Genomic DNA, 19253 nt, shown 5'->3' with positions numbered 1-19253 from the left:
GGGATCCATGGTGGAATCGTGTGTTAAATTAACCAAACGTTTAATTACAGGTTCAATTCACAACCGCGTACTGTCTTATAGAGATTTTGAATTTCTGGTTTGTCAAATCGTTCATATGGTGAATCGTAGGCCCATTGCCTTTAAGGAGGCTCTCCGTGATTTGCCTGATGCGCCAGAACCCATTACTCCTGAACAACTGTTGCGTGGCTATGACCTGGTTTCGGTAAATGTAGTGCCTCGCCTTCAGAGAGTTGATCATTCGGATATCCCCTGGGAACCCGAAATTCCTAGCTGTCTCCCGTCAGCTGCCGATAGACTGAAGCAGGCGAGAGATTCGCTCATAGACTTGTATCATTCAGAGTTCATTTCAAATTTAATTACTCAAGCTACTAATGTTAAAGATAGGTACAAGCCCGTGACTCATCGTTCAATCGCCGTAGGCGATCTAGTGTTGATCAAAGATAAATTCACGAAGCCTCTCTGCTACCCGTTAGCCCGCGTTCAAAGCGTTCAGCTAAATTCTTTGAGTGAAGTAACAGGAGCGGTAGTGAAAAAGGGGAAAACGGAAGAATTGCTGAAGCGGCATTCGAGCGCGTTGATACCGTTGATAGAAGCATGCGTTCCACAGGACGGGCCCGTAAGCAAAGGATCGGACGCCGCAGAGACTTTGCCACAGAGACCTCGAAGAAAGCATGCCGTGCTCAGTGAGCAAAAAACGCGCGCCATTCTTCAGGATACTGATGATTGACTAATCTTAAGTATTGTATTATCTTGTATTCTAAATTTAAGACTTAGTCTAAGTTTCCAGTTCCAGAAAATCCTGGCGTCTCTAATTTAAGAACTTAGTCTAAGCATTTCTTGTTCTGTATTTGTAAAGATTACCATTTCCATTTTTCACCTACTTTGCGAAAAATGGAAATCCCTCGCTGGGAATGTATAAAATTATCTTGTCTAAGATATTTCCAGTTGGACGTTTATTATTTGGGTTTGAGTTAGTTGTAAGTTTATTTGGCCGGCTGCAGTTTCACAACATTTTTTGCAATAGTGTCGGCAACCTTCCGCATTTCTTCGAATCCAACTTTGAAGATTGAGGCTAAACTCAAACCTCTAGTCAGATTCAGAAACAGCCCAGCAGACAGATCCATTACGACTGCCAACGACGCCACACCTTTAAGCTTTGTCCTCCACGTCTACGTTATGGAGTGAGACCTTCAAGCGTGCGTCTCGTCTGAGGTGGCGGCCTCGAGGTGTTGGGATGACCTGGGGACTTCGGCATCAGCTCGTCTTCTTACGGAGGACGGGTCTCTGCGAGAGCTAAGGAGAGGACCGGATGCTGCAGGTTGGTTGTCCGTCACTTAAGCTCAGGGTGTTGTGGCAACTTGTAGCCCCGGCCGGTTTCCAATATGGATAACCGTTTCCCCTTCACTACTCTCAACTCAAATAATAAAACCCGTCTTGTCTTACAACTGAAATATATGCTAAATACCTTTGAAAGCCAAATTTGTTGTATAAATCTCTTATTCTAAGATTATCATTTAAATTTAAAGAGCATAGCTGCCAGGTTCGTAAATTTAAGATTTAATATTTAGAACCCTAACATTCAGCTTGTTTCAATTTGTTCTTCGGCTTTCGTTTTCATTTAAATCAGTTGGCATTTATTTTTGACAGGATGGGCGGCACGGAACTTAGCGCGTCAGTTTCTCTGTGCTACCTGGCTGGCTTGCGCTGGCCAGGTGAAGCTCTTGCTCCCAATTCCCGAGGACTTCCACCGGGCAGCAGCTCGAACCAGTTTACTATTCACAAGATTAATTTTGTGGTGTTCCCATGAACACTGTTCTGAAAGAATAAATACTTTCTTCTTTGACGTTTTTTCCCATCTTTAATTGTTGTTGATTAAACTCTCCTTCCACTGAAAAGGGAGGTCGCGCTAAAAGTTTTGTACACATTGTAATTAACAATTCCGATCATTGTTAAGAAACTTGTACACATGACACTGATGCGTTGACCCACGTATTAGCTTTGCTTTATATTAATGAAGCGAGGGCACTTCAACAGCGTAGGGGGGACGTGTCAGGCCATGATGTCATCAGCGACTATTACGTCACCTTCTGTGACGTCACTATTCGTGGGTCACCGCGTATATAAGCTCGGTGAGCCGACTGCCAGTCAGTCATAGGTCAGTCATAGGCGAGTCTTAGGCAGACAGCCTTCAGCTGCAGTCATGCAGTTAACTCTAGACTCCGGCACTCAGCCAACACGCAGTGTCGTATACTCTATCCCCAAAATTACTGCACATACTATGCTTTGATCCTGTAACTTCTATCTAGTGTATCCCGTGAACCTTCTTCAATACTTACGCTTAGATACACGTCTTGTCATTATCCTTCCCTGGCAAATGAATATTTAATATGTTATTCAGACAATTATAATGAACCCAAACCCCTCAGGTTTATCTACAATAGATCAGACAGATCCTTTCAAGGTAATGACTGTCAACCCAGAACAGAGTTATTCATAACTTTGACACTTCCATACATACGTGTTAAAATCAAACCCACATTTGACAGCTAGGGTATGAGCTTCTAGGTTTTGTTCATTTCGGTTTATATTGGATAGTCTTCAAACTTTGATACTCCGGTCATAAAATTTGACCAGCATAATGAATTCGAATTCATTCGTAACATATTCCAACTGAAAGGGGATCATCATGCTATGTGATTAGTAAAATTATTCGATTCTTAATTAACTAACGGATTTTCTGAATCGGTTATTGAGATTAATGACAGGGCAATTATATATTACCCTTTGCCCGACTTTGGTAGCTCCTCTGAAGCAATGTCCAGATATGTGAAACTCTTATTCCTAAAATATTTTTCGAATGTTAATTTTCATGTTTGCTGGTGAATAATTGGTTCCTTTTTCAGATATAAGGACGTCATTTCTGCCCGAATGCGGTCTAAACTGGTTTATCAGTACAGTTGTGCGCGTTGCGCGTCGTCGTACGACGGAATGAGGTCCCGTGTTATGAGCTTAGAGTTTTTCAGCTATGCCTGATTTTAAGTAATACGTCATAATCGTTTCATTTGCTGACATCAGTTCTACTCAAGGGATTGATGACATTTTCATGGTTGAGTTCCTAACTTCGTACATTCTTCTGACATAAACTTCTCGTATATTGAAACGAATTGGAATGTTGCTAACGTTCTCCTACTAATGTTGCAAGTTTCAACAAGCAACTAATTCACAACATCATGACCTATTATCTTCGTGGTATTGCAAAAACCAGCGCTATTGGGTTTTAGTGGCATAATCTCATACGAATATCATCTCTATCGTCACTGAAATACTTATTGATAGGCATTAAAATAACATAAATAGAAAATAAATGCACCAAATCACATTTGAATATCATGATAGAGTCCATAAAACAACTCACAGATACACATGGACACACGTGATGTGATATCAAAATTCTCCTGTCAGGCGAGAGGTGCAACACCTCCGTAGCGGGAGGGGTGCAGTGCGATGAGGTTGATGCAGGGAGAAATCGAAAGGACGAAATAAAAAGAAAAGAAAACAACCCATGAAATTTTCGTGAGCGTTTTAATTTTAACAAACCGAGTAATTTGAATAATTGCAATTTTTAAAGCTATTTCATGTCAACCAACAGCAGATAAAGATATAGCGTGCTCTATACTTGAACGTGCTTTTTCAAAATTGCTACATGTCCTTAAAATTAGGAGATTCAATGTTCAGGAGAAATTACGACGATTATCGTGCTAATAATTTACCAGAAAATATTATTTTGCACCCGAAAAACTCGAGACAAGCAACCGAAGTTTTTTTTTAAAAATCACTTAATGATTGGACATTAACTTCTGTTATTAATTACAAAAAATAATAAAAATAACTACGGAAGCATTTTGAGCCCAAGGCCTTTGTATAATGCGGCTTGTTGCCTTTCCCTTTCTACATATTGTAATCTCTAGTCACAAGAGGATCCTCGAGTCGAGTTTTGTGGGGGCTTTTTAACAGTGCAAGCAGATATTTCCCAAGACCTACCTCACTTCTCCGCAATGAATAATTAAATTTGTATTATTTCACCATCAATAGGAGAACAGAGGAAATTTGTGAAAGAGAGAAGAAATAGAACAGAAATTTGTTAGAAGACATAGAAGAAATTTGTTAAATCAAAAGAGTTCAAGGTCATATTCAACAGGACGAATTTGCCAATAGTAATAGTTTCAAGTGCAGAATGAAATAGGAAATTCGTTCGTGGCTATACAGTTCATTAGCGCCATAAACATAACAATCGACTCGCGTTGATGGGAAAAGTAGATTCTTCCTGAAATCGAATTTATTCATACAAAATTCTAAGACAAATAAGTGGAGAACTTCAATAACAATTTACTCAAATAATTCATTCTCAAGATCAATTGATTGAGATTGAGTAGGAGGACGCCTAATGCTTGTAAGGTGTCGGCGTAACATCGGGAAATGAAATGGCCACGGCACCTAGCTGTAGAGGAAGAAAATCTCGGATATCAGTTTTTTAGGTGCGGTCCTATAATACAGTCGCTATTTTTTCAGGTCCTTCTAATCAGGGACGAGCGGCATTTTTATCCTGGTAGTAGGCAAGCGCCAGAAATATCTCGATTGTCCTCATAAGGCTCTCTGTGATGGAAAATAAGTAGGCTAGGGCGAGCAAATTACTGCATTGAACATGACAAACTGGGGGAAATTACTTACAATCTTGACTTCAGATTATAAAGGTGATAGAGAAATATACAACGAGAACTTGGTGAAAATTCGGCTGAGGAAAACTTTTTACTGAGGCTCGAAATAATAAACGGATAACAATAAATACAGATCATAAAATTTGCATTTATATTTTAAAACATAAAAGTAAGTTTGGCGTTCGCTGTTCTCAACAAATTATTTTATTAAACAACCATTTTTTTGCCAAACGCCGATTTTATTTAAACGTTCACTATCATGATTATTCTCGCTTATTTTCATTAATCAACAGTTATCGACACCTTCAAGCCAAAATGTTTTTTGTATTTATATAAACATGTATTTTCTGGCAGATTGAAGTCACGGTCCTTATTCACAAAAGTACATCCCTGAAATCGTAAGCAAAAAAAATAATAAATCTGAGAATAAGGAAAAAATTTAGTGTGTTTTCCTGTGGAATTCTGGAAAAAATGTATCCTATATGATTCTGTAGCAGCCTAACTTGATTGAGAAACTCTTTTTACTAATCATTTACAACGTTATGCGACAATTTCTACAATTTAAGAAATATTGATCAATTGGCGATATTAACCACTGCTAACGTGGTTATTAAAGCTTCAAAAATTCACTCAAGTGTACTTATTTTAAAGTATACTTGTGCCACGAATTATTTAATAGAATTAATAACAAGATTCAAGTTCTGCATAGCTCTGTCGATGTCACATATTTTCGGTCAGAATTAAGTTGCTCTAACTTTCAACTTTGTGCAGTCGTTGCACATTATTTGATGCGTTTTTACAACTTTTCGGAGTTTGGTTTCACAAAATTACGGAAATGATTTGAAACAATGTCGTGGGTATAGTTGTAAACAAAAGGATGAATAGAAAAAAGAAATGAAAACTATAATAAACAAACGACAGATACAAACAATGACAAGAATATAACCGTGTGGTCTCTTTGCTCTATTTCTTACTTTGGACTCAAGATTCGGACTCAACTTTGGACTCAAATTAATAAATAAACAAGAATTTAACTCTAGCAATGACAAAGGTTACTACAGAGCTGGGCAACGCTACTTTGAAATGTAGCGGCGCTACCGCTACCGCTACATGCTCTAAATGTAGCGGGCGCTACCGCTACACCCACCAGATTGTTGCGAGTGCTACCGCTACCGCTACAGTAAAATGTAGCGGCGCTGCATTAGCCGCTACAATGGCCAAAATTATTGGAAATCTCTAAATATTTATTGTTTTGCTATTAGGATTTACTCATAAACATTTAATGATAATAAAACATTTTCAAAACATATCAATGCAACTTTATTGCAATTGACCTAACCGAACTAGTACGGGCTAGATACAGTAAATAAAAGTTAGTTATTTTTATGTTTTACCTTCCCTACATGGATGTCTACTTTAATCTACCAATCTCAAAAATTATCCACATATACATATGAAAAATCAGTCTTTTATTTGTATATTTTTGTGGAATTTTTTTGAGATTGGTAGATTAAAGTAGACATCCATGTAGAGAAGGTGAAACATAAAAATAACTAAAAATAATTGTAAGCAAACTGAAACATGAAAAAATACCTGTAAGTGGTAACTGGCAATAACTTAACAAGTAACAACTAACATGTTGACACTAGTAACAGGCTGAGGTTGAAAACATTACACCGAAATCTTTCGTACAGTTTTATTCTGTATTTTGTATTATGTATGTATCATGCTGGTTTTTAAATAATATTTAATACTATTAAGTAAAATCAAAAGCAGTGGTTCCCAAACTTTTTCAGGCTGGCGCCCCCTTCGGCTCTCTAGTGAATTTCTAGCGCCCCCCACAGACACATATAAAAACACGCCTCTTTATTGAAATTTAGTACGCTGCAATTTTAAAAGATAAAGGTTAAACACTAATGTGAATTTCACGAATAGAACCCCATTTAGTGAACCAATACGTATGTTTTTCAGCTGTTTTAACTGTTTCAGCACTAGAAACCTAGGACGTCTCGGGCAAATGTACGACCGGACTCGTGGCTAACTAATTTACGTAGCTCAATGAAACTTGGAACATGTAAACATCAGAACCTAACGCGGATTTTTAGCTCGTAAAAATTATTAAATTTTACCTTCATTCGTGAGTTATTATATTGCGATACAGGCCAAAATTCGCAGTGATCACAGAATTTATTCCAAACTACTGAACAGATTTGAACAAAATTTTCAATATACATTCCTAACTACCAAACGATGATTCTTAGCTTGTAAAAAAATTTTCGATTTTACCTTTGTTTGCGAGTTTTTCTTTATTTCACCGTCATTCTTGATTTCACACTTCCTTATATTCAGCCCGTATCGCCGGATAATTAGTCGCTTAAATTCGCGGCGATCAAGAATATTCTTCTAAACTACTAAACAGATTTCAACGAAACTTTGTATATAAATACCTAACCTCTCAATGGTGACGTTTAGCTCGTGACAATTTCTCTATTTTGCTTTCGTTCGCGAGGTATACAGATATATAAAAGGATCGACTGGCTTTTCTACCGGAGGGTTTAACCAGGAGCCGTTTACGTATATCCGTATAAGTATAGACGTATAACTCGCAAACGAAGGCAAAACGAAAAAGTTGGAGCGAGCTAAACATCACCGTTGCTGAGGTTAGGTATTTAAATACTAAGTTTCGTTCATATCTATTCAGTAGTTGTGGAAGAAATTTCTTGATTGTACGTATTTGAGCACGTATTGCTGTTTAAATCACGAATGAAGATGAAATGAAAAAAAAACTCGCGAACAAAGGCGCAATCGAATAAATTTTCACGAGCTAAACATTACCGTTCGGTGGTTAGAACTGTAAATTCAAAATTTCGTTCGAATCTGTTCAATAGGTTGGAAGAAATTCCTTGATCCCTGTGAATTTCGGCCCGTATTGCCATATAACGGTGGCAAAAAAATGAAGGCAAAATTCAAACAATTTTCACGAGCTAAACATTACCGTTAGTTCCTAATGAACACGTGTACCAAGTTTCATCGATTTAAGTTTAATAGTTAGATAGATATTCCATGATCATTGAATTTGGAAATTGGCCGCGAGTCCGGCCGTTAATTTATCCGCGACGTAAACCCAGGAGAGGTTAAAAATGCATATCTGGGTGAAAAAACCATCGCTGGGAGTCATAATGTGCTGCACGTGTTGTGTACAAATCGTCAAACAAACTTTGGAACTTCTGACTTTGACTTCGGACTGCCGCCCCTCTTTCCCGCCCCCCAAACACCCTCTACTTCCTTATCGCCCCCACAAATCTTTCTACCGCCCCTAGGGGGGCGATATCACCCACTTTGGGAACCACTGATCTTAAGGCTTTATTTATAAATGTAGCGGTAGCGCGGTAGCGGTAAAACCTCGTATCGCTACTTAAATATGTAGCGGGCGCTACCGCTATCGCTACATTGCCTTAAAAATAACGCCGCTACCGCTACTGAAAATGAAGCGGCCGCTACATGTAGCGCGCTACTGCCCACCTCTGCAAAGGTAGAATATAATGAAAACCAGATAAATAAATATTACAATGCTTAAATAATAATCATGAACACCTCTCAACACTACCATTGAATTGAAGAAGAAAGTTATCACAAATATCAGCATACCAAAATGATAAGTATATAATAATGCGTACCTCCGTGGTGGATCACACAGCAATGGATAAGTGCAGAGCATATCTTAACGAGGTCACGTCCGAGGTGACTTAAAACCAAAATCAGAATACCTAACTGTAATAAAACACTATTGCACTGCGTCCTCTAACAACAACATAAAAATTATGTGTGGCAAATTAAAGACCTCATTGTTTTGTTTAGATAAGTATTACTGAATTGTGTAATTCCTAATCTTGAATTGTCTAAATTTCCGATATATTGGGGTGGTTCCGAGCTCTATATAGGAACGTTGTTTATTGTTATTTTCCATGCTTCGGCCCTGCACCTGGAACTATGTTCAAATAAGTAAAAATTTTTGTTCTTCAAATACCTTTCAAATATTAATTTTCTTGTTTTGTTGACGAATAATTTGAAAATCGGGTCATTCTTTAGGTACAAATATCTTATTTCTTTGATATGTGTTCGTCTCTACTTTAAAAATACAGTTGTGCGCGATGCGCATCTGCGTACGTTGGTATGAATTGCACTCTTACTTTTAAACTTTCAGAGCGTAATTAGGGAAAGGAGTTGTAGAATTGGACATTTTTTAGCGCCCTTCTTTCATTCGGCTCTGCGCTTTCACGCTGAGCAGTGTAACGTACATATCTGATTCGATAGTGATTTATTCAACTATGGTGTTTCAAATTGGCGTGTTTTAGAATCCTTGTAAATTTTTTACAGCTTGAACGCAGCCTTCAGTTCACATCCACTCTGAATATTGAATAGATTGGTTTATGTGTGTGATAATTTACTATGTATTTTGTCTGTAACTTTAAGCTCAAATTTCTGTTTTTCTCTTAATTTTGATTGTACTATGAACTAATTGCAGTATTCTCAAACTGATGGACCTGGACTCCGAAACGTTTCATCTGATGGTGAATCGTTTTGAAATTGCTTAGATTGGCTTGTAAAAATCTAATGAATTTGCAACTTGAACACAATCGAGTGACATTGATACTTGCATTGCATCAAGTATAATAGATTTCCTGTCTCCTAAAGTAGTTTATGGATACATCAAAAGTTGCAGCCATGGGCCTATACTTTCAAAAAAAGTTAAGAGATCGTAAGTTCATCAGCCAATCATTGACGGCCTTTCGAGCAAAATCCACCAATCATAGACAAGAAAATAGAGCGTAAATACTTACGTTCACTTAGCCAGTTTTGAAAGTATGGCCCAAGGGCTAGAACGCAACAGCAGCTCATACTGAACTGAAAGGGGAAGTCTTCAGGCTGTTGGAAGAGACTCTTGCAAGATAAGTGCATTGGTTTGTGTGTCAAATACGCGCAAACAAGCTTCCTTTAAAAATTTTATTCAAGCAATAGAACCACAGAACCACGTACCTTCACCGGCACAACAGGCAAGAAATTGGCTGACTATAAAAAAGAAGTCAAATAATTTAAAACAATACTGAATAAAAACATAAAATTTACATAAGAATCTTGAATACCGATCAAAAGTAGCTTTTCATGATTCATTGGGACGCCGCGAGTGATTTGATAAAAAAACTTGACCGAAATATACCCTGGAATGATGCATCGTGCTAGATGGTAGACAACTGGTTGTCAATAGCATTTAACGACTTATTACTGCAACAATTACTCCCTCTGAGATGTATAAAATAATATTGCAGAATGGTTTACATTCCTTATTGGCTCAAAAGTAAGTGTAACTCTTCCGAAGATCATGGAGCTTGACATTTACACCATTTGATTTTCAGTTCTACGATTCTTCTGAGGAAATCCCGCCTAATTGTATATTAAATGTGTGGTAAATCCCTACTCGAAAAAATTTTTGCAATTCGCTTCCCTGTATATTTTTTCGATTCCTTTTTATCCTACTGTTCTATATTTGAAAATACCACCTATGATAGTTCTGCGACACCGATTTCAGTTGCAGATAAGATTCCGACGCAAAAAAAGTATTGTGGATGCGTACTCACACAGCCTATATATTCTCGTTGTCAGGCTCCAATGAAACACTCACATATACAAACAAACTCGGGAAAATATGTAATAGATTCAGAAAGTTCAGAAAATATCTATATCATTGAAAGCGTCGGGATCGCCTGTTCGGCTCCAAATTATATCGTCTTGATAATAATGATATTTCTTTGCTTCTCTATTTGACTCTGTACGTCGCATATAATAAAAGCATGGTTGCAGCTGCGTAAGTGAATCCTTCGTTTTGTTATGGGGTTAAAACCAATGAAGAAAAAAAATCAACTGTAATGTGAAAGAATAATAATCATATCACGTATTCGAGTATCGCTATTATTCGCTACGCACCGTAAGATAAAACAATAGTGAATCAAAATAGAGCCAGATCCCCGTAAAAAAATCGGCAAAAACTATTGGATAGAGAAAGCATGCAGAAGTGCTCGGAACAGATACAAAAAATGGCGATTTTCGGGCTTGACCAGAAAATTATCGAAGCTTATCGACAATAGAATAAATCATTGAATAAAACTTAACCGAAAACGTTATTTAAAAGAACTCGACCTTTCGTTACGACACTGCAAATAAAAAGGAAGTTGAACTTGTACAAACCTTGGTCTAGATTTCTCGACACTGATTTCATTGTTCAAAGAGACTTGGCAAAAGACGTGCATAATTGAGCATCCTAAAGCGTACGAAATTTTTATCGTTGTTTAATTTGATAATTGGCACAAATTGAAGCATTTGGGAGCTTCTCGGCTTAATTTTTAACAATAATTTCTTTGATGTGCAGAAATCCACGAAGTTTGTTTATCTTTCTTTAATCTACCATTCAATTTCGTCCAATTAGTTGAATAAAAATTTTTTGCCACGTGTATATCATTATCTGATTCGCCGATAGTCAGCTTCCGATCTTAAGCCAGTATTAAGTTTCTAGTATTAGGTATACATGACAGGTATACCTAATACTAGACAAGATTAGGTATACAAGTTACTAGTATTAGGTATACATGACAACAAAAGTTGAAAATTATTAGTTACAGATGAAAACTATGCATTTATTGCTTGCTGCTTGTTTTTTTCGAGCATGAAGTTTCAATGCGGAAGAGTGATATTCCACAAAAATTTTGTTATGTGGCTCATTTGGTTTTTTCATTGCGGCGCAAACGTGGCCAGGATGATAATCTTGTTTTCCTCGAGCCCGGGTACAGTGGAGTCATACTGAGTTGGTCGGCCGTGGACGACGATTTCCGAGCCTTCAAGGTTTATTCTGCCGTGAGTTTAACTTTGTGGTCTAAAATACCTGGTAATTTTTACTCTCTTCATAATGCCTGCCTAATACAATTTGATCAAAACCTTGTTATTTTTCCATGTATAAACATAACGAAGTGCTCATGAAATGATCAAGAAATCGTCGGCGGAACGATTACTTCGCAATCCGTAAATCTTAGGAGAATTTAAAAGGTCCTCGAAATAAAAAAATGCTCCTCTTCTAGTTTGAGTATGTCGGATATTAAATCACTTCAATACAGATTCTATAAACTGCACTAATATCTGATAAAATATATGTTATCTCAAAGGTGGGTAACATTTGCCTTCAAAAGCCTCAACTAAATATATTATTGAAATTACTAGCTTGCAATGCCGGCGTTGACATGCGCTATATTTACTTATTTAAAAATAGCGATAACCCAAATCCTGTCATCACGAATCCTATAATCTCGAACCAAATTTCTAATTTGCAAATGTAAACAATGCTATAAGAAAACCTCGTAGAACTCGGTTCAAAATGGATAACCTTCTTCACCTTCGTTTCCAATTATCATGTAACTTAAGATTTCCATTTTGAGATTCATCAGCATGTTGGTCCGAGATTCGTTCGTTACTTGCTCGTGATTTATATATCATATTTCCCATATTTGCATGACATTTTTCTAACTTTTTGTCCAAGATATATTGTCGGATTTGCTCGGTATTTGGTTAAATTTTGTCAAAATTTAGTAGACTTTGTGATTTATCTGAAATTTGTCTGCACATAATTTGAATTCGATCGAAACTTTGTCCCTTCTTCTTAGAGTTCATTTTGAATTTTTTTTTCAATATGCTTTATTTTTCCCTATATTTTCAGAAATTTTGTCAGTACTTTTTACAGACTAAATTTGTCCAATTTTGTCTGTACATTTGCCAAGCTTTGCCCATGTTTATTTTGAAATTTTTCATAAATGTATATATAAACTTGCCCAAACTTTGAAATATATCCGAAATGACACGTTTAGCTCGTGAAAATTTTTTACGTTTTGCCTTCGTTGGCGAGTATTTTTTTCTTTCCCTCATTCGTGACTTAAACACCAAAATAGTGCTTAAATTCGCAGTGTACCAGAGATATATTTTAAAATACTGAACAGATTCGAACGATACTTCGCATATAGAAACCTAACCTCCCAACGGTGATGTTTAGCTCGTGACAATTTTTTCGATTTTGCCTTCGTTTTTTTAGCCGCGGATTTTACTCTTAAATAAGCCCTGGAGCCAACGCCCTGCTTCACCATGTATTTACTTATGTCACCCTCAACGATAGAAGCCTCATGCTACGCTTTTGAACTCCGTAATCCAGACAAGCGACACACTGCCGAAAGATAAAAGCACCGTAGGCCTTCAGCCAATGCTTCAGCATACTCGCTCATAAGCAGGCAGTTTCTTATCCGGCCGTACCTACTCCGGCCAAACCTATATATTCAAGCTGTCCCGGCTCACAACCTTCTTGCAGCCAATGCCTGGCTCTACCAGCACACTTGGATCGCCTTTCTAACTTCCTGCAGCCAATGAGGTTATATGTCACTGTCGCGGTCGCAAACCAGTACAGAAAACCCGTTTCAAGTGGTCCGAACAGTTTTGCAAATCATTCTCTATGATGAAATTAAAATGCACGGTAAATTCCGAGCGTTTATATATCCGCTAAAAATTAAGACAGTTACACAAAAAAATAATATACCCCTGTTGAATCACACATTCACTTACCTTTTCATGATTGAATTTACCTTTTCATGAAATATTATTTGAACGATGAGAAATAGGTAATTGTTCATAAACAAAGTCGAATTATATATTTCGTCACCCTGAAATTAGCGCCTCGTTAGTTTAGAGGCATAGTTACCCCAGTTAGATTACCATAGCACCCAGTCAGTTTACCAGTCAGTTTATCAGTTTACCAGTTAGTTTACCAGTTAATTTACCAGTTAGTTTACCAGTTAGTTTACCAGTTAGTTTACCAGTCAGTTTACCAATTAGTTTACCAGGTATAGTTTACCAGATAGTTTAACAGTTAATTTACCAGTTAGTTTACCAGTTAGTTTACCAGCTGGTTTACCAGTCAGTTTACCAGTTAGTTTACCAGTTAATTTACCAGTTAGTTTACCAGTTAGTTTACCAGTTAATTTACCAGTTATTTTCCCAGTTAGTTTACCAGTTAGTTTACCAGTTAGTTTACCACTTAGTTTACCAGTTAGTTTANTGCTACTTACTCATATTGCTACTTACTCATATTGCTACTTACTCATATTGCTACTTAATCATATTGCTACTTACTCGTATTGCTACTTAATCATATTGCTACTTACTTAGATCTCGCGCTATATCATCCACATAGATCTTTGTTCTGAAGTTTACGCGTTCCCTCTTTCTGATCGCTAAAATCTAACTCGGTCTCCTAGCCAAGTAATTTTTCTACAATTCTATGTTTTTCGTAAACATTGGTCATTAAATTTAGATACTGTGAAGTATAAAAATGAATAATTTCCATTGAATTCATAAAATATTTCCATCGTAACATTTACATAGCAAACGAAAATGCGTTATTAACGTCTTGAACTATAGGTGTGATTATTGTTTACTATGTAACATCTAGGGCAACTGAGAGGTAGGTATGTCAACCTCATGCAATCACGAGAAGCTTGAACAAGTGTTCGGCATGTATACATTAATTGCTTTTGGGACCTGATATTTTAACACAATTTCATCGTAATACATATGTGGTAGAACGTAGTCATCTAATTTCCCATTCTCATTTCAGTCACAAAAATTATAAAATAGTGTGCATGAACTCAATTCATCATGATACCGATATTTTTGCAGATAAATTAAAATAAAAACATATATTTTTCAGCTAGAATCCGTCAATAATTACTTCCCAAATTCACTGCAAATAACGAGCCCAGAAGCGAGTCTTCATTATTCGTGCAATTCGCTCTTCGTACGTACGAATGGCCGATGCAATTTTATCTGTATATTATAATAGCAAATTATAACCTAGAAATCAACAAATCAAAGTGCTCTACTCTGCTGATTACCAGAGAAGCCTCCCGAGCGATTTTCAATGCTATGAGATAAACTCATTCATTGAAATAAAAATGACCATAAATTTGTTCTACGTTTACACAATCATAACAGCTGATGTAATTGTTATTTTTTTAGCTAGTAAAGAAAAAATATTTCTAATAGAGGGACTGCTTTTCCATAACAGAGGAAGAAAATTTTCTTGTATTCCATGCTTAGAGCAAACTGAATACCTCAAGTGTTTCGCAATCAAATTTTAGATCGCAGAAAAAAACACAGAGAGATGTCAGAAATATTGCCTTGGTGCTGCAAAGAGGGCAGCAACAGATGCAATTTTTAATTTGAAATTAATTTAAAACCCGTATTTCATAGTTCATCCAGCGATTGTCCATTTATCATCGATCCAAAGCGCGATCATCCAATGTTCATCAATTTTCTTCTTTATCGCAAAAAACTAACCGAGCCCTTGACCTTACAACACAAACAGGGAAGATGGCGTCCAAGAGACTGTTACGTATCGGACGGAGCATCAACTGTCCTACACTAGTGATACTCACTACGGGGGTCCTGATCACAATCACGCTTATGCACATCAATGGCACGTAAGTTGACATATACAACGGTAGATTATGCGCTATTTTTGTTAGCTTATTTGCAAAAATTATGTATTAGTGTGCGGTATTCAAAGTCGGTTCATTTTTCAGATGGATGCATAGAAGTGTGTGATGAATGTTCCTAATATCAGGCCCCATGAAATAATAAGTGTCTAATAGGGCAACATGGGGCAGCACACCCCCCACTTTTTTTAAACTAAATTTTTGATGAAGTTTTAATTGATACGAGGTGGTTCTTTGTTTTGTTTAAAGATACAACTAATGAGGAATGTATGATGTGAATTAGACGCCTATATATTTATTCAATTTTTAATGAAACACTATTTTGTAAAAAGTGTCAAAATGGGCCCATTGCCCCACCCCTGGGGCAATGGACCCATGGGCTTGAGGCAAGGCGCCCACCCTTGGTCCCTTGACCATAAATGCATATTTTTTTGTTTAAAAATGAAAAAGCAACACTTTACAGTTAAAAATAAGAAAATGTAATAAAAATATGACATTCACTCATTTATTAACAACTCAAAAAAAATCATATTCTTAACTTGAAAAAAATATACTCTTGCCTTAAAAATCTATCACTGACGTGAAGAAAAATATTTCATTGACATAAAAATATATATCCTTGACTTAAAAAATATATCCTTGCGGTAAAAAATTCGTCCCTGACATGAATAAATGAATCCTTGACTAGAAAAAATATATTTAGTTGATCAGAAAAAAACTTCGTTCCAGTTTCGTCTATAATCAGATATTATGTGCAGAGAATTCGTACCTAATCGTGATTTCAGCCAACACCATAAAAACTCATCAACTTTTGGCTCATTGGTGTTGACTGAAATCAACTTTTGGCAAGGCAAGAGTCAATAACTCGATAAGGGGTCATAATTACGCACAACTAGAAACTAAACCTGCTGCCTTAAGGCCACAAATAAAAAAATCATGCAATATGAAGTGTAATTTGTAATTTAAAAAGCTAGTCATAGTTTGAAAAGGTCATTGAGACAAATCTAATGATGTATAACACAAGACTTCAACATGGGCGCTTTGCCCCGTGACACGCGTGGGCCCGTTGCCCCACTAGGTATCATTTCTATTTATATCTCATCAACATTTTATTTTAAAAGCTAATAGTCTAAACTGGATCTCAAAATTATCCCTATAAATATTACTTTGAAAATATAATTGACAGGAGTTTCAAAGCTTCATCTACAGTAATCGAAAAAAATTTTATTTAGCAGCAAAAAAATTTTTATCTGGACTAAAACAGATTTTCACAAATAACTTAATAGCGCAAACACTTAGCAAAACGTAAATCCGTACACTTCATCCCAGTGAAACTGTCGACCGGCGGTAGAGAACACGGACCAATATCTGCCATACTTAGCGAGAAACCCGCTATGGGCCCATGACCCGCAGTGGGCTCGCTGCCCCATGTTACCCTAATAAGTAATAATAATATTAATAAATAATAAAATGTATAAAAATGTCCCTTAATATTATCGCTGTGAAATTGATACGGAAAACAATTCTTTCAACCTTGATTCAAAGTTTGTACGTATGTACAAACATGAAATAAATACCCGATCGCCACGGTCGCAAGCGGGACCTACAAACGTTGAATCAATGTTGACAGTGATAATAATTTCTCACTGATATTATCACTGAGAAGTCTATCATTAATCTATCAGTGATAATAATTAGAGACATTTTTATACATTTTTTTAAATCAATATCTTTCATTACATATCATATCTGTTTTCTTGCAAGACTGACGATGTGGACAAAATATGTGTAAACTTTACGACAGAAAAAACCTAATCAATTTGACCCATCACGCAAAATATTTTATAGCAGATACTAGGTAATAATTTTTATGACAGAGACTAGGTAATAATCTTCATAACAGAGACTAGGCAATAATCTTTATAAGAGAGACTATATAATAGGTTTTATAGCAGAGACTAGGTGATAATCTTTATAGTAGAGACATTAAAATAGTCTTTATAACAGAGACTATGTAGTAATCTTTTATAGCAGGGACTAGGTAATAATATAGTCATTATAGCAGAGGCTAGGAATCAATCTTTATAGATGAGACTAGGTAATAATTTCTTATAGCCGAGACTAGGTAATGATCTCTACCGAAGAGAAACTTGATAGCCTCAACAAGAGATTTCTATTATATGTTGATTTGTCGTTAGTGTAAATTGCAGCTTTTTCCCCAGCCAAGGTGAATAGGACTCATAAACCTACGATGCTGTAAATTAAGGCATAATAATGTAAACCCATTTATTAGAAATCTCCTCCTAAATTATTGAATAAAGTAACTTCATAAAAATATATATCAATTTTTCAATCCAATTCTATGAGCAGAATATTCCAGGCTTGACACGCCTTATTTATTTATATTTTTTTATTTATTATTATTATTTATTTTTCTACACGCCGTATGGCAGTTGTTAACAAAGATTTGTTTAATTTTTCAGATCCAGACCGATTTTTGAGCCACCGCGTACAGTTTCAAGTGAGTGTTTCTGTTGAATTCAAGAGACTCTTAAATTCCGACATGAAATATATGTATTACTGTAGGTCGGCAGAAGCTGTTGTTTAATACAAGATATACTCTCAATAAGATTATTAGCCTAATTTCATGATACTGAAGAGAGTTCGCCCACTGGACATTGTAACTTGAGATCGGACCTGCACACTGAGATCATGTAGAAAAAAATGTTGCTCCACCACCTTGCCGTGCTTTATCAAATTGTCGTTGTACTTGTAGCTTAAATTTTGTACCTGATAATGGAGCTTGGTCTCCGAAATGTTTGGGATGAAAAGATAATTAATTTATTTTACATTTTCTATGCTTTTTTAATTCCTGGTGAACCGGCGATTTAAGCAGACTGATGATATAAATACTGATCTAACCTTATTTATATTTTCAAATGGGATAGGTATTCAAGGTGCATTGAAATCGCTGTACATTACTTTTCTAAAATATTTTATGCACGAAGTGGCGAATTACGGCCATATTAAAATTGTTACTAGCTTCATGACGAGTCATGTATATTCGAGACGTTGTTAAGGCTCTAATTGAGAACGCGACCCTTCGAACAGGGCCTGCTCTTCCCTATGAGTTTCTTCACAGAAAATGCTGGACTTTACTCCAATCTTAAATGAGATGGCGATATAAATTTTTCCATGCTTGCCCAGCTATTTATTTACAAACGGTGGTCAGTTACAAAAAAATATTTAAACCTTGTATTAAAAGAGTTACGATGAAGGTAATTTCAAGAAGCTTTGAATATTAGTGTTCGCCAAGTCGGTGACTGTTACACTTTTCGAGATGCCAACGGGTAATAATTTTTATTATCCAATGAATGGTATCCTCGGCATTTCTTGATCAGCCACTTTATGTAGATATTATCTACCACAAACTAGTTATGAACGAGCATGCTTATTCGTGAAGTGAAAATCCAGTCTATTGACAAGGCGTTGTGAAAAGTTTGAGGGGAAACAATAAAGCGTCCTAAATCTCATCTGTCAGTTCACGAGTCAGTGGTACGGAGAAGGGGAACTCAATGAGGGGCGAGGAATAATACGTTGCCAGTTGTCGGCCGAGACCAATTAATTCCAGCCAACCGCTGGCCATTGATCGGCCACCTGGAAGCGCCCATTGCCCCTAAAACTGTGCTGGCTCGGATCATATTAGTGATATTACAGACTACAAGCTCGCGAGTAGAAACTGGCTCAGCTAAGGACGGAACGAGGATTTCATACCGTTGTCGTGAATACCTCGCTCTCAGACTTCGCCGCAGTCTGACTCCCAGCCTTAAGGCCCTGATTGAAAGCCATGCGAAGTCTGAGAGCGAGGTTTTCGCGACCATCGTGTAAAATCCTTGATCTGCCCGAAGCTCAGCCAGTCATTACCCTCGAGCTTGTA

At 36.7% G+C, this 19253-nt stretch overlaps 1 long non-coding RNA gene across 1 annotated transcript; it reads left to right on the top strand.

Annotated features, from left to right (window-relative positions):
• The first annotated feature begins 11587 nt into the window (after positions 1 to 11587).
• On the top strand, positions 11588 to 17882 carry LOC108672469. The gene is made up of 3 exons (XR_001930896.2): positions 11588 to 11642; positions 15187 to 15301; positions 17800 to 17882. It is a non-coding gene; the product is annotated as an uncharacterized LOC108672469 (long non-coding RNA).
• Positions 17883 to 19253: the final 1371 nt, after the last annotated feature.

This window comes from Hyalella azteca, unplaced genomic scaffold (genome assembly GCF_000764305.2).
Source record: "Hyalella azteca isolate HAZT.00-mixed unplaced genomic scaffold, Hazt_2.0.2 contig7236, whole genome shotgun sequence".
NCBI lineage: Eukaryota > Metazoa > Arthropoda > Malacostraca > Amphipoda > Hyalellidae > Hyalella > Hyalella azteca.
The sequence above is the reverse complement of the archived record's forward strand: the minus strand, read 5'-3'. Positions and strand labels throughout refer to the sequence as shown.